This window comes from Protopterus annectens, chromosome 6.part0 (assembly GCF_019279795.1).
Source record: "Protopterus annectens isolate FY-2018-M chromosome 6.part0, PAN1.0, whole genome shotgun sequence".
NCBI lineage: Eukaryota > Metazoa > Chordata > Ceratodontiformes > Protopteridae > Protopterus > Protopterus annectens.
This window is the reverse complement of record NC_056737.1, coordinates 1373067627-1373087002: the sequence shown is the minus strand read 5'-3', so window position 1 is coordinate 1373087002 and position 19376 is coordinate 1373067627. Positions and strand designations below refer to the sequence as shown.

Sequence of the window (19376 nt, the reverse complement as noted above, 5' to 3'; positions counted from 1 at the left end):
CATCACCTATTTAGGCCCAGTCCACGACGTACCTCACTGCCATTTTTGTGCTTTGTTCAATGCCTGAACTATTCGTCGTTGCTTCCTTTTTGTAGCTAAATACTTTCGTTCTCTATCTCTTTATTCCAAAATGACTTCGGTAAGCCATCCGACTACCGGTCAAAAAAAATGTAAGGATAAAGACGGAGACTGACCGCACAGGTCCAAAACTGCCGAAGATGTTTCCATTAAGCTAGTCGCCAGTTCGCCGGTACTCAGTGAGGCGCTTTTACAGCCCCTGATAACTTGCGTCGATGGATTTGCAAGCCTATACCGAGACCCGTTCGGAGTCCGGTTTGCCGCGAGACTCTTCTTCTACTACGGAACCTGCGGATGTCTACCTTGGATGGATCTGGAGCCGCTGTGCAGGCACCGGCTTCTGAGGAAGCTCTTCGCACTACCAATATTCGACACAAACCAACGACTTCTTTCACGTCTTCATTTCTTTCTAAAACTACCGAGTTTCTAAGGACAAGAGTACGAGCTACGCCTAAAACGACTATCCTAACTCAAGTACCTGCTTCCTTGCCACAATCACAGATGCTTAAAATAGCGGAAGACCTTATGCTGATTAGGGGAAGCCAGCCTTCCCCTGCTAAAAGAAAGAGACTTGTCCCCAGCAGCTTTATCTGACCAGGAGTCCAATGTCTGTGAGGTTTCTGATTATGAAGACATGCCTTATCTGCTTATGAGGATTCAGATGCAGCGGAATCCATTCTTTCTGCCTCCCCTCCAGAGGATTTTTCTTTTGGTGAAACCCTACATACTTTGAGAGAACATTTCCACTGGGAATGCCAGGATTATCCTCAGTCCAAAAAGAGACTCTGGGAATTTTTAGATTTATCACAGTGCAGACCCTTAGCTATCCCTCCTGTTCTGGATGTTGTGGATGATGTCTTTATGGAATCCAATCTCACACAAATTTCTTTTCAGAAATTCTACTGCTGACCCAGAGGTCATCTCCCAAGGACATAAAGGAATAAAAGCAACTACAGCTAAGTATCCCACCCCCCTCTGCTAGGGATTCCCGAGCTTTAGACAGATGGGGGTAAAAAAGTATACACCTCTGCAACTGTTGCCATTAGAGCATTAAATTGTCAGTTCCACATGCTGAAATACCAGCAACATACTATGGAACTTATTAAGCAAAAATTATCTACTTTCTGTGTGCAGAAGATAAAGAATTACAGGAGCTTATGCATTCTGCAAGCCAAGTCAGCAAACGTAACCTGCAATGCTGGCTTGACGCCCTTGAAGCATCTTGCTGGGCAGCAGTCACAGGTTCTGTACTTAGAAGGCATGCCTAAGGAGCAGACCTTGCCAGACCATGTCAAATCAAAATTATTGGACACACCTCTGAACAAGGACAATCTGTTTGGCATCAAACAGAAGAGGTTTTAAAAAAAAATGGAAGAAAATTCCAAGTCTATGCAGACAAAGATTTTATGCAAGTGCAGCCTCCAAGATTCAGTAGGCATTGCCCCTCAAAACATTGGTCCTTTTCAGCCCACTCAAGGCCATCTCAAACTAGACCTAGGGGAAAGAGACCCCCAAGACTACAGTCTCAGGGTATGCAGAGATCTGAGCAATGGAGTACCTCCACTTCTAAAACAGGGCGTGCTAAGCCATCCCCTTATGGAAAGAATTCACAATGACTTCTTAACTCCTCCACTCACCTCTGCCCAATTGCTTGTGCCCCCAGGAGGAAAACTTGCCCACCATGCAAAAAAAACTGGACTTCCATCACCAACAATCGATGTGTCCTTAACATAGTATCACAACATAGTATCCCAAGGGTACAAATTTTATTTCCACACACTGCCAACTCCAGAAGGGTTCCCAGACCTTCCTCCAGACCAGTGGGCAGAGGCACAAAAACAAGTTCAATCCCTGCTCTCCATAAGGGCATTTTAGCCTGTTCCTGCAGAACAGATAGGCCAAGGTTTTTATTCCAGACTATTTCTGGTACCCAGAAAAGAGGGCACCTGGTGCCCAGTCTTACATTTATCCATTCAAAACGCCTTCCTTGTGGTACCAAAATTCAAAATCCTCACCCTACAGTAGCTTCTCCCTATGCTGTCCAAAGATGCCTGGTTAGCCACCCTAGACCTAAAGGAGGCTTATCTGCATATCCCAGTCAGGGACTCCTGCAGGGAATATCTACGTTTCAGGACAGGATCTCTACATTATCAGATCTGAAGTAGTTTACTTCATTTGGTCTTCAACTTGTGGGTTACGGATCCATATCTGATCCGAGCCGGCAACTTTTACTAGCATCTTCTCTAAGCTCCAAACTCCTCCCCTTACTGGTAACACACCTCCACTGCCTTCTATCCCCAGATCTCGTTTGCCACGAGTAGCTTTGCATCGTGATCTCTTGAGCTCCAATTTTGTCAAGTGGGTAAAAACCTTTTGAGTTTTTTTTTTCTCAAAATAATTGTTAGGTAGTGTTAGTATATGTTCCCCTTTCTCCTCCCCTCGCTTGGTGCATCGAGTTGTGTTTTAGGAAAGTTAGAGTAGTTTTGTATTGCTGTGTGGATTTTTGCTTACCCCCCCCCCTCAGTTTTCTGTGTACGACTGTGGTGAGTGGGTGTGTATGTGCCAGTAAGAAAGAAACCATTTTTTTCTCAAATTCTCTTTCTATTGACAGGATGGCTGAAAAGCTTGATGTTAGGTAGTCCAATCTCACCTTCATTTTTACATATGGGTTCGGTGCCGATCCTCTGCTTTGACTTGGCCGATTTACAAGCTCTAAGACTTCTGGTTAGCTCTTGGCTAAGCAGGTATCCCATGGTGCACCAGTGCAATCTACAGATCTCGTTTGCCGCATCGACGAGTTCGGATGTGCTTCTCTTGGCTCTGGCCAAGTCCTTTTTAATTCTTTACATTCATAGTGGATATTGCATATTTAGTGTTGTTATCTTGTAGGCCTTTGCTGAAGTTGTCTTGTGGACTTTCTTCACTGTAGTAGTTTTAATAGCCTGTGTGCCAGTTAGGCGCCGTTGCGCTTTTTTGCCTAGGTAGAGCATTTGTTTTGGTGTTTTTTTCCGCTCTTAACAGGGGCTCCTGTTGATTTATTTGTACTGCTTGGACCTTTTTGGTAGCTGTTGACTGTTAACTTGTTGTCTTTGGCGGGGATCCACTAAGGTGGTATTTTATAGGATTGCTGTTACAAAATTTTTCCTGTGTGATTGAACCTGTGTGTGTCTGTGGTTAAATATATGGTCTGTTTAAGTTAGAAGACCTAGTTTCTCTTAGACCGGGCTAGGCCCATTTAATTTAGAGGATTTAGTCCTCTTGTGACTCTTCTGTAGGGCTAGGCCCGTTTTCCTAGTCCTCATTTATTCTCTCTCTTCCTATCTCTCCTCTGGTTTTCCGTGTGTATCTGCAATTTCTAAGGATAGCAAGGAGCATAAACCCTCTGGGTTCAAAAAATGCATGAAATGCTCCCAGAAAATGTCCTTAACGGATGGCCACAATAGCTGTGTCTACTGCTTGGGAGCCATCCGTTTGCAGGAATCATGCTTGTTCTGTCATGCTTTCTCTCCTAGAGTGTTGCAGGATAGAAAGAACAAGCTGATACTCGAGTCTTCTGAAACCAACCTTTGAGGACGCTTTATCTAGTTCGTCAGCTTCTTCCAAGTCTACAAAATCTAGATCTGAATCCAAACCGAAAGCTTCTAAAAGGCCTTTTCTGGCACCGGCTGGTGTCTCGGAGCCACCTTCCAAATTACCAAAATCTGCTTTCTCGACTACTCAGCCTTCGGAGCCGAAGGAGAGCGTCATGGTATCAGAGTCTGTCACAGGTGCTTCGATGCCAACTTCTGAACCTTTGGAAATAGCAGTTGATTCTACTGCTCAGAGCTGGTCTGTAGAATCCCTACCGGTTTCCTTGCTAATCAAGTCTCCAGTGCCTGCTAGGTCGAGATTACCTACTTTATCTTCCAGAGCTTCCAGGAGCATTTCGGAAGAAGATGTGGAGAGAGTAGTATTGAGACTCCTGAAGTCATCTGCTCTGCCTAAATATTTGTTGGCTCCGACCCAGTCTGTTCTGGAGCCATTCTATCCAGTTTTGCCTTCGTCTGTTATTCCTCCTCCGAGCCTTGTTGGCCTTTTGGAGTCTGAGTGCTTGTTACCAGTGAGGGAACCCTCGGTTCCGGCTCCCCTTGCTTCTGCATTGGAGCCAAGTTTGGCTCAGACACGCTCTGCTCCATCCGTCGTGTCCAGGGACCGAAGCTCCTCTGTCGGCACCGATGGGGAGGGTTTGAATCTATCTTCTTTGGTTCTGAGCCTTCCTGTCATTGCTTCCGCCAGGGTGAGCTCGGACCCTGCATCTATCTTGGAGCCGATGGTTCCGGCGCTGCCCTTTGTCTCTTCAGAGCAGGGGAGGGCTTCGCAGCCGGAGAGATCTGCTTTTGAGGTGATGAGGGGTGTGCTGTCTCAATCTATAGCCCCTGCCAGTGGTACAAGCACTCTTTGCCCCAGGGCACCCACTTCAATCTCAATACCTACTCCCTCCGGAGACGGCAGAGACCCGCAGCCTCAGGAGCCACCGGCTGGTAGTCCCCACTCTTCCGAGGCCTCCCCAGAATGTCCCTTGGAGGAGCCACCCCGGAAGAGGGTATTCAAGAGGAAGCATATTGACTCCCAGGAAGGCTTTCGGGTCTCAACCCTCAGCCTCTTGGGTGTCTCCACCTTTCGACGAACTAATGGATCTGGTTAGTCGGAAGGTGTGGGATACTCCTGATGCTGTGGAGCCAGTCCCCAGGAGACCAAATAAGTTTCTGTCTGCCCCTTCTGGAAAAGAGTTCTTGTCTAAGGACGTTCCCGCAGATGCCATGGTGGTGGTGGCCACGAAGGAGGAGTTGGCAGAGACTTCTTCCTCTCTTCATCTGCCAAACAAGGAGTCTCGACAGATGGACAGATTTGGGAAGTATGTATTTTGTTCAGCGGCGTTTACACTTCGATCTCTGAAATATCTTACTTCACGAGGTTGCAGACGGTCTCCTCAAGGAGTTAGAAAATTCCATACCGGGTGCTTGTCCTGAAGGAGTCCCTGATGGGATCTCTGCTCAGTTGCCCACCCAAAATTCTGTAGTTAACTCCTCCATGCGGCTTATCTCCCGTGCGGCTGATGGAGCGAGCAGAGCAGTGGGTTCAGGAGTTGCCCTTAGGTGCCACTCCTGGATGCGCCTGTGTAATTTTGCAGAACTGTTCAAGTCCACCTTCACCACCGGCCCGTTTGATGGTTCCTCTTTGTTTGGTCCCAAGGTGAAACACTCACTCAGTGTGAGCAGGAAGGAAAGACCATCTCTGCCATGGGAGTCAGTTTTACCGTTCCCTCTCGACCATACCCCAAAGGTCAAAGGGGAGGTAAAATGTGGTTCAAAAAGTCCCAGAGAGTCTTTCCGGACACAGAGTGAATCCTCCAGAGGCAGAGGAGGAGGAAATGGTAGACGTCGCCCTAGAGGCAGAGGCAGTCCGCAATACCAGCAAGGCCGTGATTCCTTTTGAGGGCGGCCTTATTAGCACTCCTGATGTGGGGCCCGACTGTGTCTCTCTGGGGCCAGTTGGGGGTCGCATCTCTTTGTATTCAGAAGCCTGGCTAAATATCACCCAAGACAAGTGAGTACAAAGAGTTGTTATCAGAGGCTATATCATACCCTTTTCCTTTCCACCATTTGTTTGTTCCCATAAAGATCCCAGATGTTCCACCCAATAACAGGGATCAGGCAACTGTGGAGATCAACAAGTTGCTCTTAAATGAGTCATCCAGCCTGTCCCAGCAGACCAGATAAGATCCGGAATTTACTCCAGGTTCTTTTTAGTCCCAAATTGAAACAGAGACCTAAGGCCAATTTTGGACCTCAGCAGATTAAACGAATCCGTGAAGGACAAGTTTTGGATGGTCACACTGCAGTCGATACTACCGTTGTTAGGAAAAGACTACTGGATGTGCTCTCTGGATCTCCAAGACACCTACTACCATATAAAAATGGACAAGGCATCAAGGAGATAACTGCGCTTTCGGCTGGGAGCCAGTCATTATCAGTTTCGTGTTGTGGCCTTTGGTCTCACCACAGCCCCCAGGGTGTTCACCAAATGCATGTCAGTGTAGTGACAGCTCACTTGAGACGTCAGGGATTCCAGGTGTTTCTGTATTTGGACGACTGGCTCCTGACCGCCCCCACCAGGCATCTACTCATCCAAAACAGGGACACCACTATTCAACTTTGTGCTCAACTAGGTATCTCCATAAACTGGGAAAAATCAGCATTACTGCCCTCGCAATCTGTGATTTTTATAGGTGCAGAGGTAGACACAGTGGATATGACAGTTTGTCTCCCCGCTGAAGGAGCACAAAACCTCATCTCACAAATTCAGCGTCTTCTTCCGCTTCGGAAAGTCAAAGCAAAATGGGTTCTTCAACTTCTTGGTACGATGGCCTCAACCATTCTGTTAATACTTTTAGCCAGGTTGCACATGAGAATCCTCCAATGGCTCCTGTCTTCCCAGTGAGTCATTCCAGTATCTACCGCTGAGTCACCCTATCCTGCTGACAGAATCATGCAAAAAGGACCTCCTTTGGTGGATAGCCCCCAACCACTTGTTCACGGGAGCTCCCTTTGTTCCTGCCCAACCCGTTGCCACTGTGACCACGGATGCCTCCCAGGTCGGGTGGGGGGGGGCATTATCTTGGCAGGACTGTCCACGGCACATGGCAAGAACATGAGGCTCATCTGCATACCAGTGTTCTGGAGATGAGGACGATGCTTCTGGCGTTCTAAGCACTTAAGGACCTTCTTCCTCGCGGGACGATTGCGATACAATCTGCCAACATGTTGGTTGTGTGGTATATCAACAAACAGGGCGGTACCAGATCTTACCCACTCTGTCGAGAGACCATGCGAGTTTGGGAATGGGCGATTTCTTTCCAGTGCTTTCTGGTGGCAACTCACATTCCGGGGACAATCAACGTGATGGCCGACAAGCTAAGCCCGGCAATCTTACTGCCTCATGAGTGGTCTCTGAAACGGGAAATAGTGGAACAGATTTTCCGGAGATGGGGACAGCCTTGCTGCGACCTTTTTGCAAGCCCAGTCAATGCCAAGTGCAGCAGCTATTTTCCCTGATTTCCCCTCTGGGGAAACACCCAGAGACTCTCTTGTCCACGATTGGCCCACTGGACTTATGTATGCCTTTTCTCCATTCCCTATTATCCCCAATCAGCTGGGAAGCAAGTTGATCCTCATTGCTCCTTACTGGCCTCATCAGGTCTGGTTCTCCTTCCTCAAGCCTCTTCTCCTGGGCGATCCTTGGATTCTGGACCCATTTCCAGATCTATTGACCCACATGTCGGGTTCACTACATCCCGCTCTCCACACCCTCAAATTGACAGCATGGCTGCTCCAGTTCCATCTCTAGTCAGGCTTCATGATGTTTCTTCCTCAGTGTCACATTCTCTTATCCTCTCATAAACCCTCAACCAGAAGGCTGTATGACAGTAAATGAAAATGGTTTTCTATTTGGGCACAGAAAATGAACGTGGATCCTTACACCGCTCCTATTCCCATGATTCTGGAATTCCTTTCGGAGCTTTTTCAGCAGGGATATGCTGCGGCCACCATCAAAGTACAGTTAGGTCAATCTCTCATTTTTATTTAGGGTCCCCAAATGCCAACCTTATGTCTCATAAGCTATGCAAGATTTTCTTGAGAAGGGGCCACTTTACTGCGACCACCATTACAAGAACCTGTGGCTTCTTGGGACTTAAATTTTGTGTTGTTCAAGTTGACATCCCCTCCCTTTGAACCTTCTCACTCATCTTCTTTAAAATATTTGTCTTGGAAGACTGTTTTTAGTAGCTATTATGTCAGCCAGATGTGTATCTGAGCTACAAGCCCTGTCTATTAAGCCACCTTATTTAGTCTTTCATAAAGACAGGGTATCTTTACATACCAATCCTTCGTTTGTTCCCAATGTTTGTTCTAATGCCACCTTAAATCAGTCCATTGAGCTTCCAGTTTTCTTCCCAATCACTGTAATGCAGCTGAATATAGTTTCCACCAGCTGGCCGTTCATCGACAGCTATGATGTTATGTGATCCTATCTCGCCTACATTCTGAATGATGGGTTCGGAGCCGATCCCTCGGCTCCGACTCGGCACGCTTATGCCAAAGAGCGAAGTCTCTTATTGGCTGAGCTTACTATATCCCAGGATGCACCACTACCAGTCCCCCAGATCTCGTTTGCCGCTTCCCTGCGAAGACGTGGTCTCGAGCTGGCTGGGCTGAGTAGTTATTTTAACTAACTTTTCTGTCAGTTTTTTGCTGTTTTTTGTCTCAAAAGCTGTTTTAACGGCTAACGCTCTTATTGTGTGTGTTTGGATTGTGAAAACTTGTTGTGTGATTGGGTTGAGTTTGATTTCGGCCCCCTCCTTCATCTAGGGCCTTCCCGCCTTCGGGCTTTAAAAAGTCAGTCAACCCTTCTAAACTTTACAGGGTTTCAGAGTTCCCTGTCATTTAAGCTATAACTGTAAGCCTATTTGTTTAGGTTGTCATCAGTAAATCAGTACTTGTATTTTTTCCTGTCAAGTTACTGGAATTGTTTATTATAATGTCTCAGACGCCTAGGCCTTCGGGCTTTAAAAAATGTTCGAAATGTGGGTTTAAAATGTCTATCACAGACGATCATTCGCTCTGTGTATATTGTCTCGGGGCAAAGCACTTGCAGGAGTCATGCAGTGTATGTCACGCTTTTTCCTCAAGGGTCCTCCAGGAGAGGAAAAATAAATTGATTCTTAAGGGGTTAGTTAAACCTTCCTTTGAAGAAGCCTTGGCATCCTCTCCGGCTCCGGCCAAAAAGAAAAGGGCTTCGGTTCCGACCAGTCCGTCGGATCCGACTGCCAAGAAACTTAGGCAGGCCTCTCCTTCGGCTCCAAAGACTTGGGCCGAGGTTGAACAGTCTGCCTCGATGCCACCAGTATCGACTCCTCTGGCTTGAGCCGATGGCTGGGGCATCGAGGCGGGTCACCTTCATCGGCTCCGCTGCTCTCGCAGCCGACAAGGGTCGCCCCCTCAGACACTTCCTCCTCCGCCCCGAAGTCTACCTCCGCACCCATTGAATCTGCTGAGTATTCCTCGGCGCCGATACTCATCGAGTCGCCTCGGGCGGTCCCCTAGCCCTTTGGGGGCGATGGAGAGGGCTTCTCGAACCCGTTCTATTTCCTCTCGGTCTTGAGGATGTCGGATTCTGATATAGACAGGGTGCTCCAAAGACTGTTCCAGTCCCCAGTCTTCCAAAATTTGTTTCGGTTCCGACCCAGCTGGTTTCGGAGCCGATGACCTTGGCCCACCCGTTGCCATTCCTCCTCCGACCGCGGCTCCGTGGAGCAGGTGCTGTTGGAGCGGTGGAGATCTCAGGGTCGGCTCCGACCCTTACTCCAACCGGCCTTCGGGTCCGAGTTTAGTCTGTGGACTTCTTCGGCTGGACCCGGGGTGATGTTTCGGGACCTATGCTTTCGGTTCCGAGCCTCCCTCGGTGCTTGCTGCGGGACTTCCGTCGGCTATCACGGCTCGAGTCCGGACACTCCCAGGATTCTGGGGTCCGGCTTTCAGGGCCATGAGGAGTGCCTTGGCCAAGTCCTCTTCGCCATCTCTCGGTTTTACCAGCACCTTCCCTGGGCGTGGAGACTGGGTCTTTGGCAGTTCCCTGTCCGTAGCCAGCGGAGCCCGAGGCCTGAGGTTACCCCAGTGGGGTTCCCCTCCTCCTGAGGGTTCTTCGAGTTGTCTTCAGAGGAACCCCCAAGGAAGAGATCGTGCAAGAGGAAGCACGTGGACTCCCCGAGTCTATTACATCGGACACTGATATGGATGATGCGGAGGGTCCCGAAGTTGTCCTCGGATGATGTCTCATTTGCAGACATCTTAGAGATCCTCAAACAACGAGGCGGCTGGATATCCAAACCCCTCTGCTGACGAATCAGTGCTCCTCAAGGCCTTTGGGGCTCAGCCCTCCGCCTCCTGGGTGTCTCCGCCCTGACGAGCTTCTGGATTTAGTTTGTCGAGGGCGGAACATCCAGATACCGTGGAACCAGTCCCTTCTCGTCCAAATAAATTCTTATCTGCTCCCCGAGAAGGAGTTCCTTACTAAAGGCGTGGCTGTAGATGCCATGGTGGTGGCATCTGCTACACAACAGGACGTGGCAGAGGCTTCAACGTCTATCCATCCTCCTAATAAGGAGTCTTGGAGTATGGATAGGTGCAGAAGCGCACCCTGACTTCAGCGGCCTTTACCTTAAGGTCTCTGAACTATTTGGCACATTTTACAAGGCTTCAGAGGGATCTGGTCAAGGAGTTGTCAGATTCCTCTCGGGTAACCTACCTGAGCAGCTAGCCCAGTCGGTTAGCTCTCAGTTGGCTATCCTTACGTCAATTTCTAACTTCGTCCATGAGGCTCATTTCCTATGCGGCGAAGGCGGGAGCGGCAGGCACAGGCGTGGCTCTCGTAGACAAGCCTGGCTCCGCTTGTGTCAGTTCGGAGGCCTTCAAGTCTTCCTTCGCCGCTCCCTTTGATGGGTCCTCATTGTTTGGACCCAAGGTGAAAGACACCCTTACCGCTGTGAGCAAGAGGGAAAACGTTATCTGCCGTAGGGGCCCGTTATTCCACTCCCTTCGGCCTTACCCCAAGGCCAAAGGAGGGAAAATGTGGTTCGAAAATCTCGCAAGTTTTTCTCCCAACAGCAGGAAGATTCCCGTCCAGAGGCAGAGGCGGGAAATTTTTCAGAGACGCCGTCCCAGAGGCGGCAGAGGGCCCCGCAATTCTGGAGACCGCTTGAGTCCTTTCGTGGCTCTTCAGCCTCCCACGACATGAGGGATTGCCCGGCTGTGCTGCTCGGAGCCAGTCGGGTGTCGTTTTGCCAAGCACCTAGAAGCCTGGGAGTCAATCACTCAGGACAGATGGGTGCTTCAGATCATTGCCGGAGGTTACACCATCCCATTCAAAGACTCACCCCCTCCGTCCAAGAGAATCCCGGACCCACCACCCAGTCAAAGGGAAATAGCAGCCGCAGAAGCTTTAAAGCTGCTAGAAAAGGAGTCATCCAACCGGTCCCCACAGACCAGATCGGATCAGGAAATTACTCCAGGTTCTTTTTAGTGCCAAAAAAGACAGGGGACCTGAGACCAATATTGGATCTCAGCAGACTGAACCAATCCGTCGAAATCCAGATTCGAATGGTCACGTTACAATCCATTCTCCCGTTGTTGGAGAAGGATGTTTGGATGTGCTCCATAGACCTCAAGGGCGCCTATTATCACATACCGATACATCAGGCGTCCAGAAGGTATCTGCGCTTCAGCCTGGGAGTCAGTCATTACCAATTTTGTGCTCTGCCCTTTGGTCTCACCACAGCCCCAGGGTGTTCACCAAGTGTTTGGCAGTAGTGACGGCTCACCTGAGAAGTCTTGGATTCCAAGTGTTTCCCTATCTCGACGACTGGCTCCTGACTGCCACCACCAGGCATCTACTAATGGACAACCTCAAAGCCACCATCTCCCTGGGTGTTCCCTAGGGATTACATTCAATTGGTCAAAGTCTGTCTTGCTGCCCTCTCAGCATAAAGTTTATAGGGGCAGAGATAGACTCAAGATTGATGCGTCTTTCTTCCTGCGAAAGGATCCAATCTTACAGGGCCAAGTTCAAGCTCTGATCTCGAGATCCAAAGCCCCAGCCAGGATGGTCCTACAGGTTTTAGGCTCAATGTCTGCCACGGTTCTTTTAGTTCCTCTAGCAAGATTACACATGAGGATTCTTCAGTGGCTCTTGTCAACTCAATGGTCCTTTCAGGATCTTCCCTCAATCATCACATCATGATTACGGAAATATGCAAAGGGACCTTCGCTGGTGGCTTCAGACATCCAACTTGGATCAGGAAAACCCTTTGTTCTCCCCTCCAGTAGTTACCCTGACGACAGATGCCTCCCAGATAGGGTGGGGGCATTGTCTGGGCAGGCTAGTTCAGGGCTCCTGGCTTCGGACGAAGCTCTTCTCCACATCAACGTGTTGGAGATGAGGGCTGTACTTCTATCCCTACAGGCCTTACACAAGTTTCTTCCTCAAGGCATCATCGCCATCCACACAGACAACATGTCGGTGGTTTGGTATCTGAACAAACAAGGAGGGACCAGATCGTATGGGCTTTGCAGAGAGGCCATGACAGTGTGGGAATGGGCTGTAGCTACCAACCGCTTCTTGGTAGCGACCCACATCCCGGGAAAATCAAATGTATTGGCGGACAAATTAAGCAGGACAATTCTTTCTCCTCACGAATGGTCTCTAAACCGCACAGTAGCAGCTCAGGTTTTCAAGAGATGGGGACGCCGTGCTGACCTATTTGCAACGCCACAAAACACCAAGTGCCAGAAGTTCTTCTCCTTGATTCCACATCAGGAAGTACCAGCCATGGATGCTCTAGCACAACCTTGGCCAACAGGGCTACTTTATGCCTTTCCTCCAATTCCACTCCTTCCAAATGTTATTCAAAAAGCTTCTCAACTGGGGTCTTCAATGATTCTGATTGCCCCATACTGGCCTCGTCAGATATGGTTTCCTTACCTGAAAAAGCATGCAGTGGACGATCCGTGGACCTTGGACCTGATCCCGGATTTGCTAATCCATCAGTCGGGACATTGGCATCAGTCCTTCAATCTCTAAAATTGACAGCTTGGCTCCTCCACTTCCAACCTTAGTTAGAAGGCACACACTAGACCGGAAGTTGTTCACATTTTATCTTGACCGGCCCACAAACCCACCACTAACAAATTGTACCTCAGTAAGTGGAAGAGGTTTGCTATCTGGGCTCAACTCAAGGGCTTAGACCCTATCACTGCTCCTGTCCCAGAGGTTTTGAAATTCTTAACATCCCTGTTTAATCAGGGATCTTCTGTCTCAACTATTAAAGTCCAACTAGCTGCTATCTCGAAATTCCATGAATCCACGGATCCTCCTTTGATGAGCAGCAGACTATGCAAAACGTTCATTAAAGGTGCCAGTCTGTTAAGACCACCAGTTTTTCATCCTGCACCTCCGTGGGATCTTGATTTGGTGCTTCGTGCATTAACATCTCCCCTTTTGAACCGGCTGCTACATGAATTAAAATATCTGTCTTGGAAAACGGCATTCTTAGTGGCTATTACCTCTGCAAGGAGAGTCTCAGAGCTTCAAGCCCTGTCTATTAAACCACCGTACTTGATTTTCCACAAGGATAGAGTATCACTTAGGCCTAATCCATCCTTTGTCCCCAAAGTCTGTTCTAGTTTCTGTCTTCAACAATCTCTAGAGCTACCAGTTTTCTTTCCAAAATTCTCTAATGAAGCAGAATATACTCTCCATAAATTGGATGTTCACAGACAATTACGCTTCTATTTAGACAGGACTCGGCAACTTCGTAAGTCAGACCAGTTGTTTGTGTCCTTCTCAGATAATAAATTGGGCCAAACCATTACAAAAGCTACTATCTCAAAATGGATCAGAGATTGCATAACTCAGGCCTATTCTTCTTGAATAAACATCTTACATCATCTATCAAAGCTCATTCTACCAGAGCTATGGCTACTTCTATAGCCTTTCATTCCAAGCTCGCTATTTCGGAAATTTGTGCTGCTACTTGGTCCAACCCGCACACTTTCATTTCCCACTACAAATTGGATGTGGCATCTAAGGGCGAGCATCATTTGGTTCCACGGTACTCAGGAGTGTTTTCCAGTGAGCCACCCAGGATTCAGGTGCTAGGGTCGCTGTCCCATCATTCAGAATGTAGGCGCGATAGGTTCACATAACATCTTTTAGTTATGTACTCACCATAACTTCAGGTGTTTGGGATCCATCTCTACATTCCTGATACCCACCCTCCTTCTCCCTGCCTTGCAGATCAGAAGAGATTGAACGGTTTTGAGTTCAACTGTTTTTATCTTGTTCCATCTGACGATGTTATATAAGCAGGGTATGCGTGTGTGCATGTATGCGGACAAACTAGATCTGGGGGACTGGTAGTGGTGCATCCTGGGATATAGTAAGCTCAGCCAATAAGAGACTTTGCTCTTTGGCATAGCGTGCAGTCGGAGCCGAGGATCGGCTCGAACCCATCATTCAGAATGTAGGCGAGATGGATCCCAAACATCTGAAGTTATGGTGAGTACATAACTAAAAGTTTTTATTTGCAACGGACCAAAGAATTTCATAAGTCAGACCAGTTATTCATTTCTTTTTCCGACTTCAGATTGGGCTTACCAGTTTCTAAGGTGACATTGTCTAATTGTATTTCTAGTTGCATAGCCTTCATCTACAATTCGGAGGACAGAACTTTACCCCTCAGGATCAAGGCTCTCACTCTACCAGGTCTCTGTCTACCTGTGCAGCCTTTCAAGCCAGGGTACCACTTGATCATATTTGTGCAGCAGCTATGTGGGCTACCCCTCACACCTTTATTACATATTATAAGTTGGATTTTGCATCCAGGGGTAGAGCATCCTTTGGCTCCATGGTGCTCAAGAGCATTTTGCAGTGAGCCACCCAAGAATACGGCGCTAGGGACACTGTCCCATATGTAAAAATGAAGGTGAGATTGGACTACCTAACATAAAGAAGTTATGTGCTCACCATAACGTTCCATGTTGGTAGTCCATCTCGCCCTTCATTTTTACCAACCCGCCCTCCTGCCCCCATCCTGGAAGATCTGGAGGTAATAATTTGATGGTCTTGGTTGGTGACCCTTTAGAATTGTTTTGTTGGTTAGGGGGTTTTCTGTTTCTAGTGAGCAGCAAACAATATCTGGGGATTGCACTGGTGCACCATGGGATACCTGCTTAGCCACGAGCCAACCAGAAGTCTTAAAGCTTGTAAATTGGCCGAGTCAGAGCCGAGGATCGGCTCCGAACCCATATGTAAAAATGAAGGGTGAGATGGACTACCAACATGGAATGTTATGGTGAGTACATAACTTCTTTTTTTCGAGCATTGCACTGAGTGTGGCCATAAATTATCCTCTGCGGATGGCCACACTGTGTGTGTTTACGTGCTTGGGCATGGCCTGAGTGTGGACTGCAGTATATGTGTGGGTTTCAACCCCCACGCCATTGAATATAGGAAAGCCAAGTTGGCCCTCAAAGGCCTTCTTCCCCCTTCAGAGTCTGTTTCCTCATCTCCGGCTTCGGTCACAGCGGCTGCTGTGGCCGCCACTCCTTCCTCTGGCTTATCCTCCCTCCCAGGCTGGGACTCAACCTCCTGTACTAAAGCCTGTGGCAGCAGAGCAGAAAAGGGGTAGAGAGAAGGAGAGAGAGTCGTAGGCGAGGGAAAAATGAGAGAGGTCTCTGGACCTCGCTTCACCTGCTGAAACGCCATGGATCCGTGACTCCCCTCAGCTTTGATCTCCAAGGTTCTCCCTGGAGCCGGAGGAGACATGTTCAGCTTGGATCCGTGACTCCCCTCAGCTTTGATCTCCAAGGTTCTCCCTGGAGCCGGAGGAGACATGTTCAGCTTCTCGGGCCTCGGTGCCCCGACCCGCCAGGTCAGAGTCCGTGGCCTCGTCGAGGTCCACCCGGTCCTTGTCTGACATTGATCTGAATAAAATGATGAGGTTTATCCGTACTCCGATCCAGATGGGGGTTTTGCCAGCCCCCCCCCCCTCAGGAGGGGGGAGCTCGCTTCATTTTTTCCAGCCTATAGCTGCTCCTCTGATCCGACCTTCGGGTTCAGAGTATTCGGATCTGAGGTTGGCTTTGGTCAGGGGGTTGGCGCCAACCGTACCCGCTTCCTTGACGCCGACAGCTGCCTGGAGCATATCTGATCCAACCAGCTCGTATCCGAGCCGCTCTCGTAGTCGGAACTTGTGTGTCTGATTCGAGGGAGTGGAACCTCTTTGTTTGGCTCCGACTTTGTCGGGCCAGGTTCCTTCCCTCAGAGCTCCATCCACCTCTGGCCCAGCTCTAATTCTCTCATCGGACCCGGGGAGACCAGCCTCCTTATTGGTTTCTCAGGTGGTTTGCTCTCCTTCGGCATTCAGTGTGGTAGAAAGGGTTCTCTTGATGGATTGAGACCCCTGACTGTCCCCTTGGACTCCACCCAGACCTCCTCGGCTATGTCCGCGGTCCCCATCATTTTACCAGAGGGACAGCCCATGCTCGAGGAGCCCCAGACTGTTTGTTTCCCTTGAACAAGTGGCTTCGTGCTCCACCTGGAGAGCCTCACCAGGAGGTACCTTGCAAGCAAGTGCAAGAGGAAGCACTTGGACTCTCCCGAGTCCCTCACTGAGGACACTGACTTGGATGATGGAGAAGGTTCTCCTAGGTCACCTCCGAGGATGTCTCCTTTGGAGATATCATGGAAATCTTGCTTCACCGGGGAGGTTGGTCTGCCCCCAAACCTTCTTCTGACGAGTCCATGTTCCTGGAGGCTTTCGGCACGGGCCCATCTACTTCCTGGGTGTCCCCTCCCGCAGATCCTTTGGTGAATCTGGTCACCTCGCGGGCATGGAAGGGAACCGGACACCATCGAACGTGTCCCAAAAGGACTGGATAAGATTTTAAGCCCCCCCCCCCATAGACAGACCTGCATGGAACAAAGGCTCCCCCGTAGACGCTATGGTGGTAGCAGCAGCCACTGAGCAGGAACTTGCTCAGGAGAGTTTCTCTGTTCATCCTTCTGACTGAGAGTCGCAGATGATGGACCGCCTAGGGAAGCGGGTTTACACTTCAGCTACCTTTTCTATTAAGGCACTGAACTACCTGACCCATGTCACCAGACTCCAACGCGACCTGGTAAAGGAGCTGGAGGAGTCTTCCCCCAAGTCTGTGTTGCAGGAGGCAAGGCTTCGTTCTCCATGAGGATGGCCACTTTAAAAGAAGTATCTAACACGTCCATGCGACTCCTTTCACATGCTACTGAAGGAGCGGCTAGGGTGGCTGGGTCCGGCATGTCCATGAGGTGCAACACCTGGCTCAGGTTATGTCATTTTTCGGACCCCTTCAAGATGTCCTTTGCCAATGCCTCTCATGACGGCTCTACACTCTTTGGTAAGACCGTCAAAGAGACATTAGTCCAGAGTGAGAAGGATGGGAAGACACTGTGCTGTTGGGATCCACTTCTGTAACTCTCAAAGGTCCTTTTCCCAGAACCAGAGAGAGCAAAAGATGTGGTTCCAGAAGTATTCCTGGGACACTTGGGGCTCTTGGGGACAGAATGGCCGCCGGCCCAGAGGCAGAAGGGGGTCCAAGGAATTTTGGATCTCGAGAACCTTTCTGTGACAGACCCGGACAGCAACCCTGAGGAGTTTACCTGACTGCTCTACTCTGGAGGCAGTCGGGGGACGATTGTCCTTGTACCAAGCGGCATGGGAGTCCATAACAATGGACCGCTGGGTACTTCATATCATATCCAGAGGATACTCTTTTTCCCTTTCATGGATTCCCCCAAATCTCCCAGACACCTTCTGGATGTACCACCCATGCAAAGGGAGGCAGCAGCACAGGAAATTTCCAGGCTGCTAGAAAAACGAGCCATCGAAACCGTCCCCCAGATCAGTCCAGATTGGGCTTCTACTCAAGGTTCTTTTTGGTGTTAAAGAAAACTGGGGACTTAAGGCCCATTCTGGATCTCTCTACCCTGAACCTGTTGAACCTGTCAGTTGCCAAAGAGAAGAGAAGTTCCAGATGGTCACATTACAGTCCATCATGCCATACCTGCAAGAGAGTCACTGGATGTGCTCATTAGACCTCCAGGATGCTTACTATCGCATAAAAATGCACAGAAGCTCCAGGAGGTTCCTCTGCTTACGGCTAGGAGTCCATTACCAATTTCTAGCCCTACCCTTTGGTCTCACCACAGCCCCCAGGGTGTTTACCTAAGTGATGGCAGTGGTAGCAGTTCACCTGAGGCTTCAGGGGATTCGGGTCTATCCATACCTGGACGATTGACTTCTCACTGCTCCCACCAAGCTTCTACTCTTCCAAACCAGGGATTATTTCCTGACTCTTGCCCTGCGTTTGGGGATCACAATCAACGCATTCAAATCTCTACTAGACCATGTATAGGTGATAGACTACATTGGTGACAGGATAGATACTCTTCAGTGCAAAATCTTCCTGACGATGGAGAGAATTCAAAACCTGAGGATGCATGTCTCCCTGATCTACCACTCCCATCTCCCAACAGCGGAATTGGTGTTGAGGGCCTTAGGCTCGATGGCGGCGACTATAACTCTTCTCCCATGTGCCTGGTTACACATGAGAATTCTACAGTGGACTCTAGCTGTACAGTGATCCCTGTTGGAACTGCCATTGACATACCCAGTTCAACTCAGCCGAGTCTATCGGTCGTCCTTCATATGGTGGATGTGCTCTCCGGACATTTTGGAGGGACGACCTTTTGTTCCAGCCCAGGCCCAAGCCACAGTGACCTCGGATGCTTCCCAACACGGGTGGGGGTGGCATTGTTCGGGCAGAAGAGTCAAAGGCCTGTGGTCCCCCATAGAGACCAGCTTGCACATAAATGTCCTAGAGATGAGGGTGGATTCAGTCAGACATGTCAGTAGTCTGGTGCATCAACAAAACAGGGAGGGACAAGATCTTACCCCCTTTGTCGCAAGGCCATGAGAGTGTGGGAATGGGCGATCTCAACCAGTGGCTTTCTCATCACAACGCACATTCCGGGATGGTCCAGCATCCTAGCGGAAAGGCTAAGTTGGACCATTCTTATGCCTTACGAGTGGTCTCTGAATATGTCAGTAGCTGAACAGATCTTCAGCGAGTGGGGTCAACCTTGCTGTGATCTCTTTGCACCTCCTTCCAATGCGAAGTGCAGCAAATTTTTCACTCTGAACCCCCTGATGTGGGAGTTCCCCAGAGACACTCCAGTTCATGCTTGGCCTCTGGGTCTCATGTATGCTTACCCGCCAGTACCTCTCATTCAGAGGTTTCTACAGAAAGCTTGTCAACTGAGAAGCAAAGTGATCCTCATTGCCTTGTTTTGGCCTCGCCCAGGTATGGTTTCCCTTCCTTTGGTCTCCCCTTTTGGCTCTGCCTTGGATCCTAGATCCCATTCAGGATTTAATTTTACATCCTTCGGGGTGCCTCATCTGAATCTGGACAGCCTGAAGCTCACAGCTTGGCTGCACCAGTGCCTGTGATTGCTAGGACTCCTGGACTATCCTCCTCAGTTAGATCTATTTTGTTGGCTGCTCATAAGTCTTCGACCAGGAAGGTTTAACGCAGCAAGTGGAAATGTTTTCCCTTTTGGGCCTCTCAAAGGAGTTTGGACCTTTTCACGGCTCCTATTTCCACCAT

At 49.2% G+C, this 19376-nt stretch overlaps 1 protein-coding gene across 1 annotated transcript in view; it reads left to right on the top strand.

The window, feature by feature from the left end:
• Window positions 1–19376, top strand: part of ACTR3 (actin related protein 3) — an 859006-nt gene that overhangs the window by 235655 nt on the left and 603975 nt on the right. The gene's annotated exons all lie outside the window — the stretch shown is intronic.